The sequence below is a fragment of the Epinephelus lanceolatus genome, chromosome 6 (assembly GCF_041903045.1).
Source record: "Epinephelus lanceolatus isolate andai-2023 chromosome 6, ASM4190304v1, whole genome shotgun sequence".
Lineage (NCBI taxonomy): Eukaryota > Metazoa > Chordata > Actinopteri > Perciformes > Serranidae > Epinephelus > Epinephelus lanceolatus.
Window position 1 is genome coordinate 12,510,576 of NC_135739.1, and position 21,494 is coordinate 12,532,069.

Genomic DNA, 21,494 nt, shown 5'->3' on the forward strand with positions numbered 1-21,494 from the left:
GCAACACAAAACAACAACAAAAAGACACTAGATTACCCGAGAGGCACAAAATGTCCTTCATAAGATACAAAACAACATAAAAAGAAAAAAAAATGACCTCAATAGGGCAAAAAATGACCCCAAAGAAACACAAAACCACAGGAAGACACTAAATCATTATAAAATGATATCAAAGAGACAAAAAATGACATCTATAAGACAAAAAAATGATGTAAAAGAAACACAAAACAACCAGAAAAAGATACGAAATTACCCAGGATACATCAAATTCTCTCCATAAGACACGAAATGACCTCAACAAAGCAAAAAATAATCCCTCAATAAGACAAAAAAATGACCTCAAAGAGACACAAAAAACATCAAAAAGACACTAAATCACTTGAGAGACACAAAAAAATTCCTCCATAAGATACAAAACGACCTAAATAAGACAAAAAATGATGTCACAGAAACAAAGGACAACCACAAAAAGACACTAGATTACCCGAGAGACACAAAATGTCCTTCATAAGATACAAAACAACATAAAAAGAAAAAAAATGACCTCAATAGGGCAAAAAATGACCCCAAAGAAACACAAAAACCACAGGAAGACACTAAATCATTATAAAATGATATCAAAGAGACAAAAAATGACATCTATAAGACAAAAAAATGATGTAAAAGAAACACAAAACAACCAGAAAAAGACACAAAATTACCCAGGATACATCAAATTCTCTCCATAAGACACAAAATGACCTCAACAAAGCAAAAAACAACATAAAAAAGACACTAAATCACTTGAGAGACACAAAAAAAATCCTCCATAACATACAAAATGACCTAAATAAGACAAAAAATGATGTCACAGAAACAAAGGACAATCACAAAAAGACACTAGATTACCTGAGAGAGACAAAAAATTTCCTTCATAAGATACAAAACGACCTAAAAAGAAACAAAAAATGACCTCAATAACACAAAAAATGACCCCAAAGAAACACAAAAACCACAAGAAGACACTAAATTACCTGAGAGACATCAAATTCTTTTCGTAAGACAAAAAATGACCTCAAAGAAACACAAAATAACATCCAAAAAAACACTAAATTACTTGAGAGACAAAAAATTCCTCCATAAGATACAAAATGACCTCAATAAGACAAAAAATGAAGTCACAGAAACCACAAAAGACTACCACAAAAAAGACACTCATTTACCTGAGAGAAACACAAAAGCACCTCAAAGAGACAAAAATATACTCTTATAAGACAAAAAATACCTAAAAGAAACAAACCAACCACAGAAAAACACTAAAATACTTTAGAGAGTTAAAAAGAATTACCTCTAGAAAAAGAGCAATTACCTCAAAGAAACACAACACAGTGACCAAGACACTAAATTACCTGAGAGACACAAAATTTTCTCTGTAAGACAAAAAAAATGACCTCATAGAGACAAAAAATGACGTCTATAAGACAAACATTACCTCTATTAGACCAAAAAAGACCTCAGAGAAACACAAAACAACCACAAAATTACCTGAGGGAGACACAAAATGTCCTCCATAAGACACAAAACGACCTCAGATAGATAGATAGATAGATAGCTTGCCCTCACGTTGGCTTTTTCCACCCTCTCTCTAAGCTTCCTGGCTCATTCTCTTCAGCTCAGCACATCTCTAGATGCCACTGACCCGTCCTCTCACACACTCACAGAGGAGCTCACACACACACCTGCACAGTAATACACACAGGGCCAAACCTCGTAAGGAGAATATTTGCTGATATCTGTCAGGTGGCTAAACCGACATGGACTGCAAATCTGAGTGTCACACAAAGGCTGAGTTTGGACACAATTGACAAAATCCACCTGGTGAGGGTCGCAGGTCAGCCATCTGCTACCTCTTTCTCTGTCTGTCTGTCTGTCTGTCTGTCTGAATCTCCACTGATGGTTTTGCATCAAAATGCTTCACTCTTGCCTGGCTAGCTGCATGGCTCTAGGGATGGCAATGTCAATCTGTGGGTCAGTCCACCGCTTTGGTCCAGACTGAAATACCTCACCAGCTATCAGACAGATTGCCATTTAATGGTTCTGTATGTAATGTTTAGGGCAGTGGTTCCCAACTGGTCCAGCCACGGGGTCCAGATTCTTCCTTAGTCAGTAGTTCAAGGTCCACACAGTTTAATATCTTCAGCATTTAGCCATGTCGTTGAGGTGGTTTGCTGTCTCTGTCAAGTAGCTGTGTGTAAAAGCTCTGTGCCAGAAATTCACAGCGTGTTTTTTACAAACTTGACACTTTCGTGAGTCACTTGTGGTCCTTTCAAATTAGGCCCATGACCCACTTTTAGACCGCGACCCACCAGTTGGGAACCACTGGATTAAGGCAATGTATTGGTAGAAATTAAATATAATACATTTGTTTTCTTCAGAGTATAACCACCTGAAGATCAGAAATGTGTTTTCGTTACCTTAGAATAAGCCAGTTATATCTACAGGAAGCGGATCCTCATCCATGTCCACCATGTTGCACTGCCATGTTTCTACAGAAGCCCAGAACGGACAAACCTAACACTGGCTCCAGATAGGGCTTTTTGAGTTTTTGCGTTTTTGTGTTAGCCATCGTAATTAGCAGCCCCTCCATTTTAAATCACCAGGCCCATTTGTTTTGGAGAGGAAGAGATGTGTGTGGATCATTTGGCTCCCTGTAAAAACCTCCTCAACGTCTGGATCTTAAGTTATCACAGAAAAAGGTGAGCATTTAGCTGGCGCTGTGTTAGCAGCCCATCTGCGAGGTGCCAAACAGCGTAGGAGAGACACTGATTTGTAACTTGAAACTGCTTCATTCAGTGTTTTTACCGGTTTAAACCACCTGGTCTGTTTGTTTTGGAGAGGAAGAGACCTCCTGAACAATGAACACTGCAGGAATCCTAACAAGGAGCTCACACTTGGCACACAGAGACGTTCCAGCTGGCTGCAATCTGCAACTAAATCCTACACACTGCTCCTTTAAGTTTACCCACACACTCATGGCTCCCAGAGGTTGCGGCCTAATGACTTTGGTGATCCCGGTTTTACCTCCAGCGCCACTGAAAGGTTGTCATTTATTGGATGTGTCTGTCTGCGCTTGCTTCTATTAGACTCTATGAAGCAGCATGATCAAAAAAAATAAATGTGAGTGATATGAAAACATTTAAAGGCAGTATTACAACAACAATGAAAAACCTTTAAGAAAAATATGATTCACAGCTCTGCGCCTACAGCGAGACAGACGGGAGGATTAGAGGAACCTGTTTTTTCTGGCTGGTATATGGAATAAAAAGCAGCACTGATTTTTTTTTCTCCCCCAACAACAAAATACACCAACAACAAACCTTTTGAAGCCACAATATTTTACAGAAATTATGCACCCAGGCATTCTGCGCAGAAAGCTCTTTCGGCATTCGCCATTCACTATTTGTCTGAATAACACAAAAGAGGAAGAGTCACATTGTGTCTTAGTTTGTGTGACTGAAAATTATTAACCGATATCAGTAACAACTAGAGTCAAACACTGCACTCACACACATGCAAAGCACACACAAACAAAGCCGTCACATAGAATAGGAAGCCGACGTGCATGGATCAGGCCGACCTGGGTGCAAGGGATGAATGAAATTAATTATACAACTTTGATATTCTCTCCCATAAATCCATGTGATTGGTTTCAGCAACCCCTGAGCTAGATCTCTGATTAGCGAGGAGAGCTTTATAAGTATCACACTGGTGCCTCGGCTTCATAAATAGCCCTGCTGTGTTGGATCCAGTTAGGCGGGGTGAGGTAGAGGAAGACAGACAGAAATCACTCCTCAGTAACAATGGCTTCTCCTCTTCTACTTACTTATGTTGTGCTTTCCTTTCACTTTACTTCCCATTTTCCTCAGATCCGGGGGATTCCTTTATACCTCTACAAATTAAAACTGAACACTTGCGCATACACAACAAAATGCGCTCCTCCTCTGGGAACCTCGGCACACGAGAGCGGAAAACATTGGCCATCTGTAGGCCTCTCAAGCACTCCCTGTTTACCAGCTCATCAGACTCTGACAGATAGAGCCTGTACAACAATGATGCCAACATTAGATACTTGATATCCGTGAGTGATGCATCTTTTAGTTCTGCGCTGCGTGTGAAGACGTGCCCTGTTGAGTTTTTGTTAACCAGGAGAGAGAAGCTATGAGGTAGACAGAACGGGCAATGCTTCAGGAGCTGTCCGGTGCTGAAACCACATAAAGAGCCCGCGGGGAGCTTTTCTTTTTCTGAGGATTAACTCAGACAGGAAAACACGAGCATAATGTTAAAACAAACAGCTGTGGAGTGTTTGCCTCTCCTTCGGGGTGCTTTAAGAGGTGACTGATAAAGACGCCATCTAATTCACATCTACTGACACGCCACCTGACTTTAACAAAGGATGCATCGCACCCAACTGGTGAGACAAAGGAAAGGCCAGGAGAGGGAAGGTAGCTGAGAGGAAACCCACCCTCCTCCAATCAGTGGAAGATACTCCACTGTGCCCCTGTCATTAATTCAGCAGACAAAAACTGTTACCAGATGTCGTTATTTATTTATAGTATTTAATAGGGAAAATGCTTCCTTTGAATAATACATTTGGTGGGAGTGGGGTGCAGAGCTGGGTTTAGGGAGGGAGGAGAGGGGGGGTTGTTTGATGAATATTCACGAGGTGTGCGTCTGGAGGGATTGTGGTAAACTACCTTTTTTTTCTGCCTCTGTGCCTCCTGGGCTTTGTCTGCACTGACACTGGCCATGATGGCCCCAGCTGCGCTGCTCATTTGCTTGGCTCTAGCTGGGGCGGCTAGTTCAATATGGCTAATGCCAGACTATTATATCGTTAGCCAAGGCAAAGCTAGCAGCGCCCCACTTTAGGCGCCGCTCCATCTGCTCGGCGGTGTCAGGTTGGAGGAGTGGAAGGACACGGAGCTGTCGATCAAGCAGATTGACGTCCTCCGGCGAGCAAAGGTACAGCCTTCATTAAGCCCATGAAATGACCCTGGGGGAATGGAGGTGCCAAGTGGAGCCCAGCCTTACCGGCGCCACGTGCATGTGGGCAGACAAACTTGAACTTCAACAGACAGTACAAAGCACACACTCTCTCTATCATTTCAACAAACAGAATTGAATATGTGCGTAGGCTGCTGTGAGTGTTTTCACTGCCTAATTGGATCAGGGTTATCTAGGTCTGTAAATTAGTCTCTCTCTGCAGGAATCTTCCAGCATCCCTCCCACTCCTTCCACCACTATCGCCAAAAAAGCCACATCCATTTGTAACATATACAGTGAGACGGCGGCACTGAACTTTCAGCAGAGACACACAAAAAAAAAAAGTCCCACTCAATACTAAATATCTCCTTTTCCACTGTAGAATTACGAGGATTAAAGCCATTAGCCAAAGCAGCACAACTGACTCACAGCACCACACGCTTCCAACTATAGGATTTGTAGCTGGAGGCCCTCAGCAGTCAAACAGCCTAACTCGAGCCCAGAGATCCTCCGTGCTGATACTGTGCAGTTGCTTGGCTGCTCTCCCTTGTTTCATCTCGAGCCAGGGTGGCTTTGTTTGTTTTAAGCATAGCAGAAGGTTCATTGTGGGAATATTAATGGCTTACATTTGCAAAAATCCCTGTCAAAATTCACAGTTTCCCATTCACTTGCTTGGACACTACTCAAGTGCAAAATTGAATTTTTGCCCATTCACGTCTTCCGCTACAAGTGTGTGCACTAAGCGGAGCGCAGCCAGGCAGAAAAGGCACATTATTGAAATATGTGACAACACAACCTTGTGCTAAGAGCAGATAATTCTGTAAAATTCTGCCAGTCTGTTACCTCCCTCTCTCTCTCCCTTTTATTTCTTTCTTTCTCTTTCTTTCTTCCGTCCTCCTGTGGTGTGATGACAACATTCCTGAGCTGCTTTTGGCCTTGACCACGGTTGGAGTGGAGCCACTGAGAAGCACTGAACCTCTCTCTAAAGGAATATTGTTCATCCATTGTAATGCCTCATCACACAGAAGATGTGAAAATGGGGGCAGTGAACTGGCAATACCACAGAAAGGAACACCTCTTCTGAGAACAATGGCGTTAACAGCAGAGCCCGCGATCCAGTGCGAGAGTGATAGAGTCCAAACAGAGCAAGACGAAAGGAAGAAACGGACGGATGAGAGGGGAGAGAGACAGAAAGACAAACACAGAGACCTTCTACAATATGCATGAGAGTGCAAGAGGCAGAGAGGAGCGAAAAAATCCGACAGAATGGCTTAAAAAGAGGAGTTAAATCTGGAGCCACATCCTATTAGTGCAACAGGAGCTGATATAGTTCACTGACACAATTCAGGAAGTGGGGTGACCAACAGCTCGCACACACACACACGCACACGCATATATAAAGGCATACACATGGCTGCTCAACCAGTGAGAACGGAACATTTTCTCGACAGTCAGACACTGAATGAAAATGAAGCTTCTGATCTCTGTGGTGTTGCTCTGCATCAGCTGGGACACAGGAGCTCCTGATCCAGCAGCCAGGCTGTCTGCAGGTTCTGGTCCGAGGCCTTGCACATTAATGATCACTCTGCCGACGCTAAGGCCAACACAGGATTGCACATGTGTGGGAGGTTGGGAGGGATGAAATATCAGAGCAAAGGAGTGTGAGATCAATTGTACAAAAGACAGCTGGTACATACTGTAGTGTTGCAGCCATGTGTGTGCACATACTGTACCACACACATACATGGAGACAGACACAGACTAAGAGGCTAGCAGAGAGCAAGAGAAGGAGTGAGACAGACTAGTAACTATTTCACAAACTGCTTGGTTGAATCTCTGCTTAATTTCCCAAGGGGTCATGAGCAACCCTCGCCGCCATCCTCTATCTGACACCCTGCCATACGCTCGGAAAATGAAGACAAGCAGACAAAAAGCAAAGTTGTTTTCTTTTCTCTTTTCTCGCCAACATCCCCCCGCACTGCGAGCTAGCCCACTGAAAGGCAGCCGTGCTCGGACCCTCCTCCACTTTGATCAGCGTGTAGCCTTCAGGTGCTGCCGTGCGGTGGCAAACTTTTCCTCCAACAGGAATAATTGAGAGACCCGTTTGAGTGTAAGTGCCATCCGAGATAATGTCTCGGGTTTCCCTCTCTGGTTCGCTGACAGCACTGACAGCCCTGGCTGCGCTGCCTATCGACTTTCACCCTGGCCAACAGCTCCCTCTCTGTCCCTATCTGCCTCACCTGGAGGCTTACAGCAGGAAGACGAAGGGGGGGTTTTACTACAAGAGGTGGACTGATGGTCACACAGATCTGAATCCTACAGTGACCTTGTTAGGCTGGATGTCTTTTTAAGTTGCTCAACGTGAGCAGCTGCCAGAGGGGAAACAGAGGGGATGATACTTCAGCCTGCTACATGTATTACTTGTTAAGGGATGCAGCATAATTGGACAGTCATGACATCATGCAAACCAGGAGGAAAATGACAAAATGGGTACACTGTGTCAAGACAATATGTTTCTAATAGAAGCCCCCTATGTCAGGTGGGAGGATGAAATTAGTTACAAGAAAAGCATTAATTTAAAATAAAGATAGCAAGTGAAAACAAAGGTAAATCAAACAAATCAAAATAAATTTCCAACATCAGTTTATCTCTCTAAAAATCAGCCTCATGAAAGCATGAAGAGCAATACACACATTTTAGGAATGAGCTTTACTCGTACAATAGCTGCACACTCCTGTCTTTGTAGTGCACCTGTAATTATCATCATTATCTTTGAACAGTATTGACAAGCTCATCTCCAATTCAACACCGACTGTAGTGAACACAAGCTGTGAAACACCCTGTTTGTCTTGTGCATGTGGCTGTACAACACCGTTACATGCACTTTGCCTGCTAACACTGTGGTCAAAATGCCCAAAAAAGCAGCTTAAACAACTCGCCTTCACCTTTCGGATGAAGTGGGGTCCAGTCCTCAGGAATGTAGAGCGATGCAGTAGCCTTAAAGCAGGAGCGCCGGTCTGACACGGTGCAGGTGGTACAGCGCCACAGACGAGGGGAGCCGAACCATCCAACGGCGCGTAAAAAGCCCCTGCAAGAGCGGGTGAAAACGAAGCAGCTGTAGGTGTCGGGTAGGGGAGGCACAGACCCAGGAGGCACCGGTATATATAAATTATTTTGCATGCAATGGGTGACTGTCTCAAGCAGTGTCCGCGCTTCTTTCGGAGACGAGCCGAGGCGGCAGCCGCGATGAGTGGATGAGCGCCAGAGTGGTGCTCACCTCTCCAGCAGCTGAGCGCTACTGAACAAAAGAGTGCTCCGCTGGCTCTCTATTCAAATAGCAGGAGAGGGATGGAGGGGGGATGAGAAGGGGGAGGAGGAGGAGGATTTTTTTTTTTTTTTGGCTTTTAGGTCCTGAGGCTGACGTAAAGACCCTAAGTTTCTGCATCAAACGCCAAAACTTAAATTCAAAAGCGCCTCATCTAACCACATTTACGGCTCTATCTGACTGATGATGACCCGCTGGTGTGTCATTGTGTTTTTTCCTGGTTGATAAATGATCTGATGTGGGACACAACACCCACACAGCTATTAGTCCAGATCCCCTGCTGTAATTTATGAGACAGGCAGGGAGGGAGTGAGGGTTTGTTTAGACAGACGTGATTTGGCATCTCAGCCCAACTGTAGGGCCCATAATCCCGTTTTGCCTTTGTCTGAGCGCTGTAATTAACAACCTCGGGGATAGAATTACCTTGTTTGGCAGTGTAGCAATGACCTGAGATTTACTTGCAATGGGCTAGCTTAGACTATCAAATTAGATTAGCCTAATGCTCAAATTGCCAAGGATTTAGTTGGCAGGCCTGGGCAGCAAACACTGAATCAACATATTTCCCCTAAATGAGAATTTGACTTAAAACAGAGAGGCCAGCTTGCCTTGTAGGTATTGTGCCTTGCATGACAGTTAACATAAAGACTATTATGGCCCTTGTAAAAAGCACAGTGGCAGAGTGATGCCTACAGTCATTTACAAGAGCGTGCAAAAGTGATGTTGGTATACATTCATAGGCAGTGTGAGCGACCCACCGCTTTGTTGCATATAAAGAATAATGATCCCCCACGAGACGCCGAGCAGCGTGCAGTGAGATTAACGCTTTGTTCAGCAGAGTTGTATAATTTAAGCAGAGCTCGGGCTGCTTGCATTATTTTTTTTTGTTGGTTAAACAAAAAAGGAGGCTTATGTTTTCTATATGCAGAGTGTGTATTCACCATAAGGCAGAGAGCATGCTTTTCATGTCATGAGAGGGGATGTTGGAATAAAGGTAGGTCAGTGCATGGGGAAGATGTAGTGCGTCAGTGCAGCCTCTCAAGACTCAAGGAGCTGTCCATGGTGCTGAACAGTCTGCAACACAAATATGTCTTCACATGAATGTGGAAAACAGGGTGAGGGTTACCTCGAATAAACCAGGGCCACGTCACTCATGAAAGTTGCATGGTGAAATCCATTCATCATCTTCAGAGGGTGTTTTTGACTGTAAAATGTGACGAGATCAGGGCAACCCATTCCAAATAATGTCATTTCTCATTTAAAAATCAAACATGAAACAAACATCGTCCATGTTGCACAGAATGTACCATTATTGGTATTAATTTCATACACATACACTTAGCAGCCACTTTATTATGCACATCTGTTCAACTGCTCGTTAATGCAAATAGCTAATCAGCCAATCACATGGCAGCAACTCATTGCATTTAGGCATGTAGACATGGTGAAGACGACCTGCTGAAGCTCAAACTGAGCATCAGAATGGGAAAGAAAGGTGATTTAAGTGACTTTGAATGTGGCATGGGCTGGTCTGAGTATTTCAGAAACTGCTGATCTACTGGGATTTTCACACACAACCATCTCTAGGGTTTACAGAGGATGGTCCGAGGTCAGAGGAGATTGGCCAGATTGGTTCAAGATGATAGAAAGGCAACAGTAACTCAAATAACCACTGGTTACAACCAAGGTGTGCAGAAGACCATCTCTGAACCAACAACACGTCCAACCTTGAAGCAGATGGGCTACAGCAGCAGAAGACCACACCAGGTGCCACTCCTGTCAGCTAACAACAGGAAACTGAGGCTACAGTTCACACAGGCTCATCAAAACTGGACAATAGAAGATTGGAGAAACGTTGCCTGGTCTGATGAGTCTGGATTTCTGCTGCCACATTCAGATGGTAGGGTCAGAATTTGGTGTAAACAACATGAAAGCATGGATCCATCCTGCCTTGTATCAACGGTTCAGGCTGCTGGTGGTGCTGGTGGTGTAATGGTGTGGGGGATATTTTCTTGGTACACTTTGGGCCCCTTAGTACCAACTGAGCATGGTTTAAACACCACAGCCTACCTGAGTATTGTTGCTGACCGTGTCCATCCCTTTATGACCATAGTGTACCCATCTTCTGATGGCTACCTCCAGCAGTATAACGCACCATGTCACAAAGCTCAAATCATCTCAAACTGGTTTCTTGAACATGACAATGAGTTCACTGTACTCCAATGGCCTCCACAGTCACCAGATCTCAGTCCAATAGAGCACCTTTGGGATGTGGTGGAACAGGAGATTCTCATCATGGATGTGCAGCCGACAAATCTGCAGCAACTGTGTGATGTCATCATGTCAATATGGACCAACATCTCTGAGGAATGTTTCCAGCACCTTGTTGAATCTATGACACAAAGAATTAAGGCAGTTCTGAAGGCAAAAGGGGTCCAACACGGCACTATCAAGGTGTACCTAATAAAGTAGCTGCTGAGTGTACAGTACAAGTGCCCAGCCCATGTGGACTACAGACATCTGTAAATCTGTGTCTGTTCTGATGATTTGTTGTATGATCTGATGAAGATCTAACAGACCAAAAGCTCAGAATAAAGTGAAACACTGCATAGATGTTAGTGTGTACATCTTTTCTACCAACTTAGACTCACTGATGTTCCCAGAACCTTGCCAATACTAAGCCAGGTGGAACAGTTGACCTGCATTATCCTGACTTACAAGATACTAAAAGTACCAGTGCACTGGCAAAACACTGGTCAGACAACAACACAACTTCTTACACACAACATTCCCATACTAACAAAGAGCTCTGTCTTTAGTCCCCGGGGTCTCCAAATGAAATCTGCCATAAAATGTTTGTTTTTTAAATTATCACCCAACCAGAGGAGCACAGAAAAAATGATGTTACTAAAAAGCATAGCCTAAAAAAATCACCTTATGATGAGCTGTAACACTTAAAATTGACTGCGTCTGCAATCTCACCTAGATAACACATAATAAACAAAGCCTTCTCCTCTTCGTGAGACAGTTAAACCCTACTGTTTTTACAGCTGAACATAATGTGCCTGAACATAACACACAGCACATCCAAATCTGTGACACAGCCTCTGTTACTGATATATGGAAATTAAGAGGATTTCAGTTTCTGAGGGTGCAGCAAGGAGAACCCCAGAAGATGATTCCTGATGTTTTTGGTCTCCTGATCTTATAGCAACACCATTAAATCCAAATTTCCTCTTGATCTGGTTCGTGGCACTGTAGGGTATCTCAAAAAATAAAGGCCAGATTTTCCTGCTCTAAAATAAGCAATTGGAAAGTGTATTGTTATTAAAGAATAAAAAAAATAAAGTGCAGGGGCAACAAGCTAAGCAAAGTATTCCAGATGTCCCTCTCCCTAGCAACGCTTTCTGCCTCCTCCTGAGGGACCCCAAGACATTCCCAGGCCAGACGAGATATGTAATCCCTCCAGTATGTTCTGCGTCTGTGCTGGGGCCTCCTACCAGTGGGACGTGCCTGGAACACCTCCACCAGGGGGCACCCAGGAGGTATCCTTATTAGATGCCAGAACCACCTCAACTGACCCCTTTTGATGCAAAGGGCCAGACTAAGAGCAGTTCAAGAAGACCACGATGACACGACACACTCGGGGATGGGGACACCAGGGTCCTCCTGTGGAGCCAGGTCTGTGGAGGTCTGGTGGCCAGACCTTGGGCCACAGGGCCTAGTCAGCCCAAAAGTATAACATGGAGCCACCACCCTGTGTGCCCACCACCTGCAATGACTGGCATCAGGGCTGGGTGCTTTGTGTGGCAGGGGCAGGGACCCGGGTGTGGTGAGCCCTGGTGTCGCAGACTGTTAAAGTAATATTTAACAGAAAATGTTATTCTTAGAGAGGCAGGGTACACCCTGGACAAGTCACCAGACTATCACAGGGCTGACACATAGAGACAGACAAGCATTCACACTCACATTCACACCTACGGACAATTTAGAGTCACCAATTAACCTGCATGTCTTTGGACTGTGGGAGGAAGCTGGAGTACCCAGAGAAAACCTGCGCTCAAACAGGGAGAACATGCAGACTCCACACAGAAGAGCCCCCCGACCCCGAGGTGATTTTTTTTTTCCATTTTATATAATGTTAAACTGAATATCTTCGGGTTTTGGACTGATTAAACAGGACATTTAAAGATGTCACCTTGGACATATTTTTGACATTTTACAAACCAAAGAGTTAATTGTAAAAATAATCAGCAGATTGATCAGTAATGAAAATAACTGTTAGTCGCTGCCCTTACTTCACCCCTCACCTGATGTTTGCCATTATGTAAACGCTATGCTGACAACGTATACCTTGACACTGTGTTTGAAGATGTCAGCATGTTCTGATGCCCTCAGGTCCCCCAACTGGCTGTTGTAGAGGTGATGACCGTGGCACTTAAAACTCTGCTAACACAGGTAGTCCCGGTCCAGGGAGCAGCTATAAGGCCAAATAATGGAGAGATCTAGACAAGACTTATGCTATAAGCACAAGTGTTCTGTATTCAGAGGCTGGTCCCCTGAGTTATTTTTTTTTAAAGAGTCGTATATTAAAGTATATTATAAAAATAACCGCAAATAAAGGGAATTTAAAACAGGTGTAATGTATTCTCCTTTTCTAGCCATAGTCAGCACTTGTTATGCTTTGTTTTATATGGTCTGCAGTTTATTCTAAGCTTGCTTTGTTAGAGAAGGAAAGAGACCATTAGTTGAGCCTGGTAGAGTTAAAAGCACGCTAAAGTTATTCAGTGACTGACCGTGAGAAAAACTGCATATTTCTAGGACAGCAAAAGACAATTTAGGGCTTCAAATTCAGATCAGGATGAAAAACTACGCTGTGACATTAAACGCTGCTTGTATAAAGCAGTGCTACAGCTCATAAGCCTGTTCTTGAGCATCAAAGCGAACTAACTGGTCATATAACAAGCCCATTTTTTAGGAATTTTACCCACAGTAAACTCACACACACGTACTGTGAATACTGTTGACCACCCACACTGTGACATACTTAATGTTACAAGCATACAGCAGTGTACAGTATCGCAGAATATCATTTGATTTAACATGAGATGAAAAAACATGAGAGGCGAATTTAATGATCACTGTCGGGAGAAGACTTTTAAAGACACAGCTCATCACTTTGTGCGAGTCATCTGATGTTTTCAGACACTTCATTGATGGCGTAATTGCACCGCTGCGGGGACAGCTGAAGTCCTCATCGTGTTCAAAGCGGCGCATGAGAGTTACACTCAAACTAATGTTGGCTGTGTGCTTGAGACTGACTTCAGCATTAAAGAATAGTTGAAGCTAGACACGCTCTCCAGTGGGCTTGACACCAAAAGGACTGAAGCGCCACAAACCCTAAGCTCGTGCTTATCAGATCTCTCCACACACAGACGCTTCAAAAGGGCAAGGCCTTTTGATGATGATGATGGTGATGGTGGTGGAGATGATGATGAAGACTACTGAGACAGTGCTTCCTTTCTCTCTGCTTCTCTTTCTTACTCTTTTACCTCACTGCTTCTCCACTTCCCAGAATGACCAGAAGGCAATCAAACTACAAACAAGAGAGTAAACAAAGAAACAGCTTATATCGATCCCTGGGCTTTATAGCTCTGGGTAAATGTGTTTATCTTGTGTAGCCACTACATTATACTTAGATTAAATACATATTTGATGTGGTGGCTGGAGCTATAAGCAATGCGCTGCTTGGAAGCATCCTCTGGCAAGAGTTTATTACATTTTGTTAATACCTTAATTAGGCAAACCATGAGAGAAATTAATCCCTGGAGATTTGGCTTCTTAAAACACTGTCCAGCCACCCCTGAAACCCAGCGGAATAATTAGGCACAGCAGAGAGATGTGTTTGTCCCTGAGCGGATTTTGGATTCAAGTTTACTCATACCTCCTCGTCAGAAGCGAGGGCGGGGGGGGGGGTGCTTTTGTTTGCACAAAGATTCAATTCTGAAGGAGTAACAATCATAAAGCCCAAATCAGCTTGAATGACAACAATGGAGCGTTCCTCATTCGGAGTAATTCTAAACTATCTTAGTATACAGTATGTGGGCGAGGATCTTAAATGTAAGCAAGCAAAATCACCAAGACAATGCGCCACAAAGCCATGACATTCATTTATAATCAACATAAGATATATTTGTTAGGTAAGCAAACGAATTGACTGCTGCTTGTTTTATGTCTGTGAGGGAGTGGAAATGAATGAAAAGGTCAGCAGACATACTGACGCCCAGGCAGACTTCTGCTGTTCAAGCTTTATATTCACTTTGTTTTCCAATTTCAAATGCTCCATCTTCTCTGCAGCCTTAATTAAACACAACAAATGTGTGACCCCGACTCTGACCCAGAGCGCAAAACAACCCAATGAGCGAGATTCATCTTTAAAACAATTACTTAAAAGGACAATAGACTCAATGTGACTATGAATCAAAGGGTTTATATACTGCATACCTGTTTGTGCATTTAGTCAACTTTGTTAACAACAGTAAGTCTACAGATGTGCTGGCTGCTCTGTGAGGTCAGGAACAGCTGTGCTTTGAACAAAATGCTGACATCAGCATGCTAACATCTTCATAGTGCCAAACGTGCTGATGTTTAGCAGACATACCATGTTCAACATTTTAGTTTCCACACCAGGGTTTAGCACACCCAGGGCCTCGACCGTGCCTGCCTCTGTATCCCCATACCGGGCGAGGTGCTCACACTTCTCCTCAAAATTGGCCCTACCCCTTGTTTTTGCGTTCCCAGGGTGTCCTAAAGTTTAGGGAAGTGCTTTTCAGCCCTTAAAATACCCACTTAATTTGAAGGGCCATGCAATGCACACTTACGAGCCCATCTCAACTGAGGGGAAGATTGGATTTCCCAGGATGCATTGCGAAACTATTCAGCCAGGTGAGTTTTCCAGGAAGATGGCAGCCTCCATGAGAAAGCCATCGCACAATTGTAGTACTATTTTTGCAAATAAGCATGCAAAAATTCCAAAATATGTCGGAATGTGTTATGTTACTGAATTTGAATTTGAATGCTTGAAAATCGCTAATTCATGATGTAGTCGACGATATGCGTGACGTAGGTGAACACGTCTGTTACGCCAATTTGCATGAAGTGGCGTCCCAATTCATAGGCAAAATTCCCTACCCCTCAACACTATGCCTTCATCGTTGAGGGGAATCTATCTGGCGAGTGCACTTGAAACCTGTCTGTCTGTCTGTCCTGGAAGAGGGATCCCTCCTCAGTTGCTCTTCCTGAGGTTTCTACCGTTTTTTTCCCCCCGTCAAAGGGTTTTTTTTGGGGGAGTTTTTCCTTATCCGCTGTAAGGGTCCAAAGGACAGAGGGATGTCGTATGCTGTAAAGCCCTGTGAGGCAAATTGTGATTTGTGATATTGGGCTTTATAAATAAAATTGATTGATTGATTGATTGAAACCAAGGGGTAAGGTTAAGGGAAGAGAATTGGGATTGGCCCCAAATTTGTCATGTCATCAAGGTCTTCTTTTATTGCTCTTAGTCTGGCCCCTCCCCTGGGATCACTTTGCCTTGGGACACCCTACCAGAGAATATTAGCCCCAGACAACACAGCTTCCTTGAACACGTTAAGGTGGCGATTGTCCAAGGAGAGCGATGTGCAGCGCCCAAGTGATGCAGGGCTTTGTCGGACTGTCGTGGTGAAGAGGGAGCTGAGCCAGAAGGCAAAGCTTTTGATTCACTAGTCCATCTACATCCCAACCCTCACCTATGGTCACGAGCTCTGGGTAGCGACCGAAAGAAAGAGGCTGCGGATACAAGCGGCCGAAATGAGCTTCTTCCGTGGGGTGGCTGGGTTTAGGGTAAAGAGCTCGGACATCCGGAGGGAACTCAGAGTAGAGCCGCTGCTCCTTCGTGTCGAAAGGGGTCAGTTGAGGTGGTTCGGACATCTGATCAGGATGGCTCCTGAGCGCCTCCCGTTGGAGGTGTTCCAGGCATGTCCCACTGGGGAGGCCCTGGGGCAGACCCAGGGAAAGGGATGTTTGGGATGCTTTGCTTGGCCTGCTGCCCCCGCGACCCAGCCCCAGATAAGTGGATGAAAATGGAGGATGGAACATTTTAGTTTAGTGTGCCAGCATGCTAAAACTGGCTTCTTAGCACTTAAAAGAAAGCTGAGGTTGATGGGAATGTTAATAGTTTTGCATGCATTTGGTCAGTATTGAACAAATTCTGACCTGATGATGGAGCTTAAGGAAAGGAAACAATCTATCCAATAGCTGTTGAGACATTTTACTCAAAACTACAAATTTAAACCTCATGGTGGCAATTTCCTTCAACTTAACTAAAAAAAGGCTGAGATACTTCTGACTCCTCCAACGCTCAAATTAAAAACATACTGGTTTCACACTCCCATCAAGGTTTCTACGCACTGTAGAAACCTTGGTGTGTTATTTGACAGTAACCTCACTTTGAACAGCCACATCAAAAACGTCACACAGTTAGGCTTTTTGAGCTCAGACAAATTTCTAAAATTAAGCCATTTCTGTCTACCAAAAAGCTTTAAACAGTAATTCATGCTTTTATTTCATCAAGGCTAAATTACTGTATCTCACTTTTCTTCATCTGCAATAAAAAAGTCTCTGTCCTCGCTGCAATTAATCCCACTTGCAGCCACCAGGATTCTAATTTAAAGGTACCAGCTAACGAGGACACATCATCTATCCTGTCATCTTTGCACTGGCTGCCTGTTAGTTTTAGAGTTGATTATAAAATTTTACTTATCACTTTGAAAGCCTGAAATATTTTGGCCCCTAGTAATATTTCTGACCTTTCTATTTTATTTATTTATTTTTTTATTTGATACAGATGATGGAATTTAACATAGTTTATGGCTATTGCTAATTGTCAATTCTTGTCCCTAGTTGGGCTTTTACATATAGACCTAAACATCATACAACCACAATACACTATAAACATGGAAGGCATAATAAAATACATAAACCACAATCAACACACTACAATACATATACCACAAGACATACATCACAACATATCCCGCAATACATCTACCACAATAGACATACCACCAGTACACACTAATACCCCTTAAAAGTTTGAGTGCATTTAGAGTCTGGGGGCCCTGATGGCAAACAATCTAGACTAAAAAACAAAAGTGATAGATTGTTTGCCATCAGGGCCCCCAGACTCTGGACCAACCTTATAGGAGATTAGGATGGCTACAACTATCTCTTATTAAATCACACTTCTGTAGTGTAGCCTTCCCATAATCATTTTATCTTACCATCCCCCACATTGTTTTATGTTAATTATGTTTTATTACTATGTTTTGTTTATTAATGGTGCTATTGTTCTTTATTGTTTTATGATTAACAGTTAATGATTCTGTTTGTTGTTTTTACGCTGTGAAGCACTTTGTAAATGTTGTTTTCGAAAGACGCTGTATAGATAGAGGTTTTTTTAATCATTATTATATTAAACCCTTTCATGCATGAATTATGACTACTTCAGTCAAGATTTTTAAGTGTTTATATTCCTCTTGAGGCACGAAATAGAAAAATCTGAAGCATTTTTCAAGGAGTTTTTGTTTACTTGGGTGGACAGCATTTATTAAAGTTTTCAATTGAAGAAATAAAAACCAATGAAAAAATTAATGTATTGTGTGAAATTATAAAAAAAAATATTTTTATTGCTGTTAAACTCGAGTGTGATATACTGCAATACTGTTAAATGCCTGTGCAAAAGCATAGCACCTTGCTACTGATTACTCAGCCTCTCCTCTCTCTTGAACCCCCCTCCATCATTCAGCTCCTTCCTCTTGACTCCTCAGCCCCCACACACATTTCCCTCTGTTAAACTTTATACATATTTTCAATGAATGTTTTCTACAAAAATACAAAAATCTTGTAAAAATATTGTTGTTACACTGTTATACTGTTGTTAAACTGTTATACTCTAATAACATAAAGCAGTGTATTTACAGCCCAAAAAATCACTGCAGAAAATAATAAATTAAAGTATAGCCAGTGCTGCATGATGTCCAGTTTAGTGGACGAATGAATAATTGTCATTTCCTCTCCAATATGAAATCAATATAGACATTTTAAAAACTGTTTAACTTCTTAGACATTACTTGATTAAAGGGTCTTCTATTATAGTAGGATTGGTGATAAATTCCTGAGCTACGACCCCGGTCTCACTCTGAAATATGGTGCTTGGGCAGTGACTTGCGGTGTCAGAAACCAACAAAAAAAAGCGTCCTTCAACGTCAGCTTGATACGTGGCCGGTTGTCGTTATAGTTTCTAGTTAGTTTATAGCCCGGCGACATCAGGGGGAAACGCGGGGGGGACAAGGATGTAAGTTAAGGTGCCGAAAGTCTGAGTGGGGCGGTGGTGGATGGGTCCAACAAAAACTGACTTTAATCTGACAGAGTGGTGCTCGCATCTCGTAAAATTCTAAAACCAAACCCTGCTTTTGTTGCCGAAACCCAACCATGTGTGTTTGTTATTAAAGGAAAAAAAATGTCATTTCACGATGACGTAAATTTCCTGTAAAAACAGAAGTGGTCATTAAAAGAAGACAATGCATGTAACAGGCAGAACTTGACACGGTGTCCCAGAACGTCAACAACCAACACACCCAGGGTACTTTGCATGTTGTATGTGGACGTGGAAAGTCCATGACCAAAACGTCAATATGTGACGAGGTTGGAGTGAGAATGTGTTGGAGCTGCGCACCATTTTTTGTGTTCTGTCGGCCATCTTGGTTTTCAGAGATTTGTGTTTCCCTTACAACACTTCGCCAGTGGGTGGCAGTGTATGGCAACACACTAGGGTCCATGGTAGTGGCTTTTATGAAACTATAGCATCAAAACCCATTCATACACAAGAAAAAGGGATCATCAAAGTCATTAGGATTCATCCTCTGGGGACTATCAATATCAGTATCAAACTTCATGGTAATACATTCAATATAGTGTGGAAGCATTTCCGTAAGATCCAAAAATGTCAACCTCATGGTGGCACAAGCAAAAGTTAGCGAATCACCGGAGCAGAATTCATCCTCTGAGAGCCACGAATGTCTGGACCAAAGTGGTGGACCAACCGACAACTCCCACCCCTACAGTCACAGCACTAACACAGCCACAAACCACACATACATTCATCCACAAATATTTATTGCACTGAGTTTAAATTTGTTCAGCAGAATACACAAAAACATCTGGTGCAGTCAACCTAGACATTCTGCTCCTCCTAATTATCCTGAGAAATCCTTGCATTTTAGAAAAAAATTTAATAAGTTACATAACCATCCTGAAGAAGTGATGCTAATCGTTTGAAGGGTAGAATACAGACTCACACCATGTGCCTTCATTTATAGGAAGCTGAAAGTGATGCACATCCAGCCTGGGTAAACAAACAAATAAATGGTGTGGGAGTGTTTGAATGCACGTGTACGTGTAAGAGAATAGAGACAGAGTTAAAAGATCCTCACTGAGTGGATTCCACATACTTTCTGATTTGTTTTCTAGCAATAAAACTACACACACTGGCATCCTCACACAGCTATCCCTTTGTTTATGCAAGTGATGTGGCCTTAAGCTTATTCTGTGTTTGTGCTTGTGATTTTCTTTGGGTGGTTTGCCTGCTGAGCAGCGAACACAGTCAATGAAAAAAGCAATAACAGCAACTTAAACATAGACACGGAGGGAGAGCATTAAGACAGGAATAATTTCAGCACACTAAGCTTCGAGAAAAATGTCAATAAAATTGATAATTATACTTAATTACAGGTTGATTAGTTTGTTATACATATTGGAATATTACACACCAGAGTGCAGGCTGAATAGGCCCCAACTCAAAGAGCATTTACAGCAAGGCAGGGAAAGGATTCGGGGCTCTTGTGCCAATAATTGAAGGTGATTTTTTTTATCATTAAATTGTTGGCTTTGCCAATTCCTCGGAGAGCCTCCTGGTTTTCAATATTGGTGAGCAACTCGACAGAGGGAGGAAAAAAAGTGCTTACAAACAGCGCACAATATGTGTGTGTGACAAAGGGAAAGATATATGAGTGTCTTCTGTGGGGGTCACTCATCATGCTGATCCCAACTCCACAGCTCACTGACCCAGAACTGACTGACTATAGCAATAAAATGCAATCAACAAACTGCACTCGGTCATTTGCCATCACTGAAAATGACCACCTGCATGAAGGGTTAAATTACCTAATGATGAAAATGAGAGGGAACGATGGGGGTTGATAGTGAAGGATAGAAGGATACAGACAAAGAGTGGTGGAGGGGGGGACGCTGGTGAGGTTTGAGACAACAGCACCAGGAGGGCTGTGAAGCACTGTGGAAAAAAAGAAGAGTCAGCAGACCAGAGAAACTGTAAATGAGGGAGTAATGAAGCCGTGCAGGTGGGGGCAGGTGATCTATAATGAATGAACCCGAGAGGGGAGGAGACAAGAGGCTGTTCGCTGGGCTTTGATTGGTCGATAATAACGAGATGACCAATCAGTGAATCCCCTGACTGACCTGGTGGAGAGGCAGGGAGCAGAGAAGGTTTGGCTTGATGTTTAATGATGTTCCCAAGGAGAGTACAAGCGTAATACAAAGCAGGGATGTGCTGACAGGTTTTAAAAAAGTGGATACTGGTGAAAGCCAGAATAATCATCTCGCATATTCCTATCAAAACCAGCCTATACCAATATGATGCCATTGTGGGTTTTTCACTGGGGTATTGGCAGTCTTGCTTTCGTCAGACCTATCTCCACAGCCCTGTGTCAGCACTAGAGAAATATCTGCAATCTTTCTGCTCCTTCTGGCTTGTTTTCAGCCCAGGCTGCAGCAACTGTGCTCAGCTGTGAACTTGTTTTGATGGAACACTTGCACATCGGGAGGTGAGCGCTGTCATTAAAATGGCCCAGCAAAAGAAAACACCTCAAAATACATTAACAGTGGTATGTCACTGTGTGTAAACATAATTGAATCATCAGTGGTCCAGAGGTGAATCCTGACTATACTTAAGCGCTGGAGGAGCTCACTGGTCCCGTTAAAACCACAGACGATTTGCTGGCTATAGGTGGTTCGAGCAGAACATTATCACAATGATATCAAA

The 21,494-nt window shown here is 43.0% G+C and overlaps 1 protein-coding gene across 2 annotated transcripts in view; it reads right to left on the reverse strand.

Annotated features, from left to right (window-relative positions):
* Positions 1-8,101, reverse strand: part of ncanb (neurocan b) — a 213,021-nt gene extending 204,920 nt beyond the window's left edge. For both annotated transcript variants that reach the window (XM_033621852.2, XM_033621853.2), the window contains exon 1: positions 7,965-8,101. The gene's annotated coding sequence lies outside the window, so the exon portion shown is untranslated. The remainder of the gene's footprint in view (positions 1-7,964) is intronic.
* Positions 8,102-21,494: the final 13,393 nt, after the last annotated feature.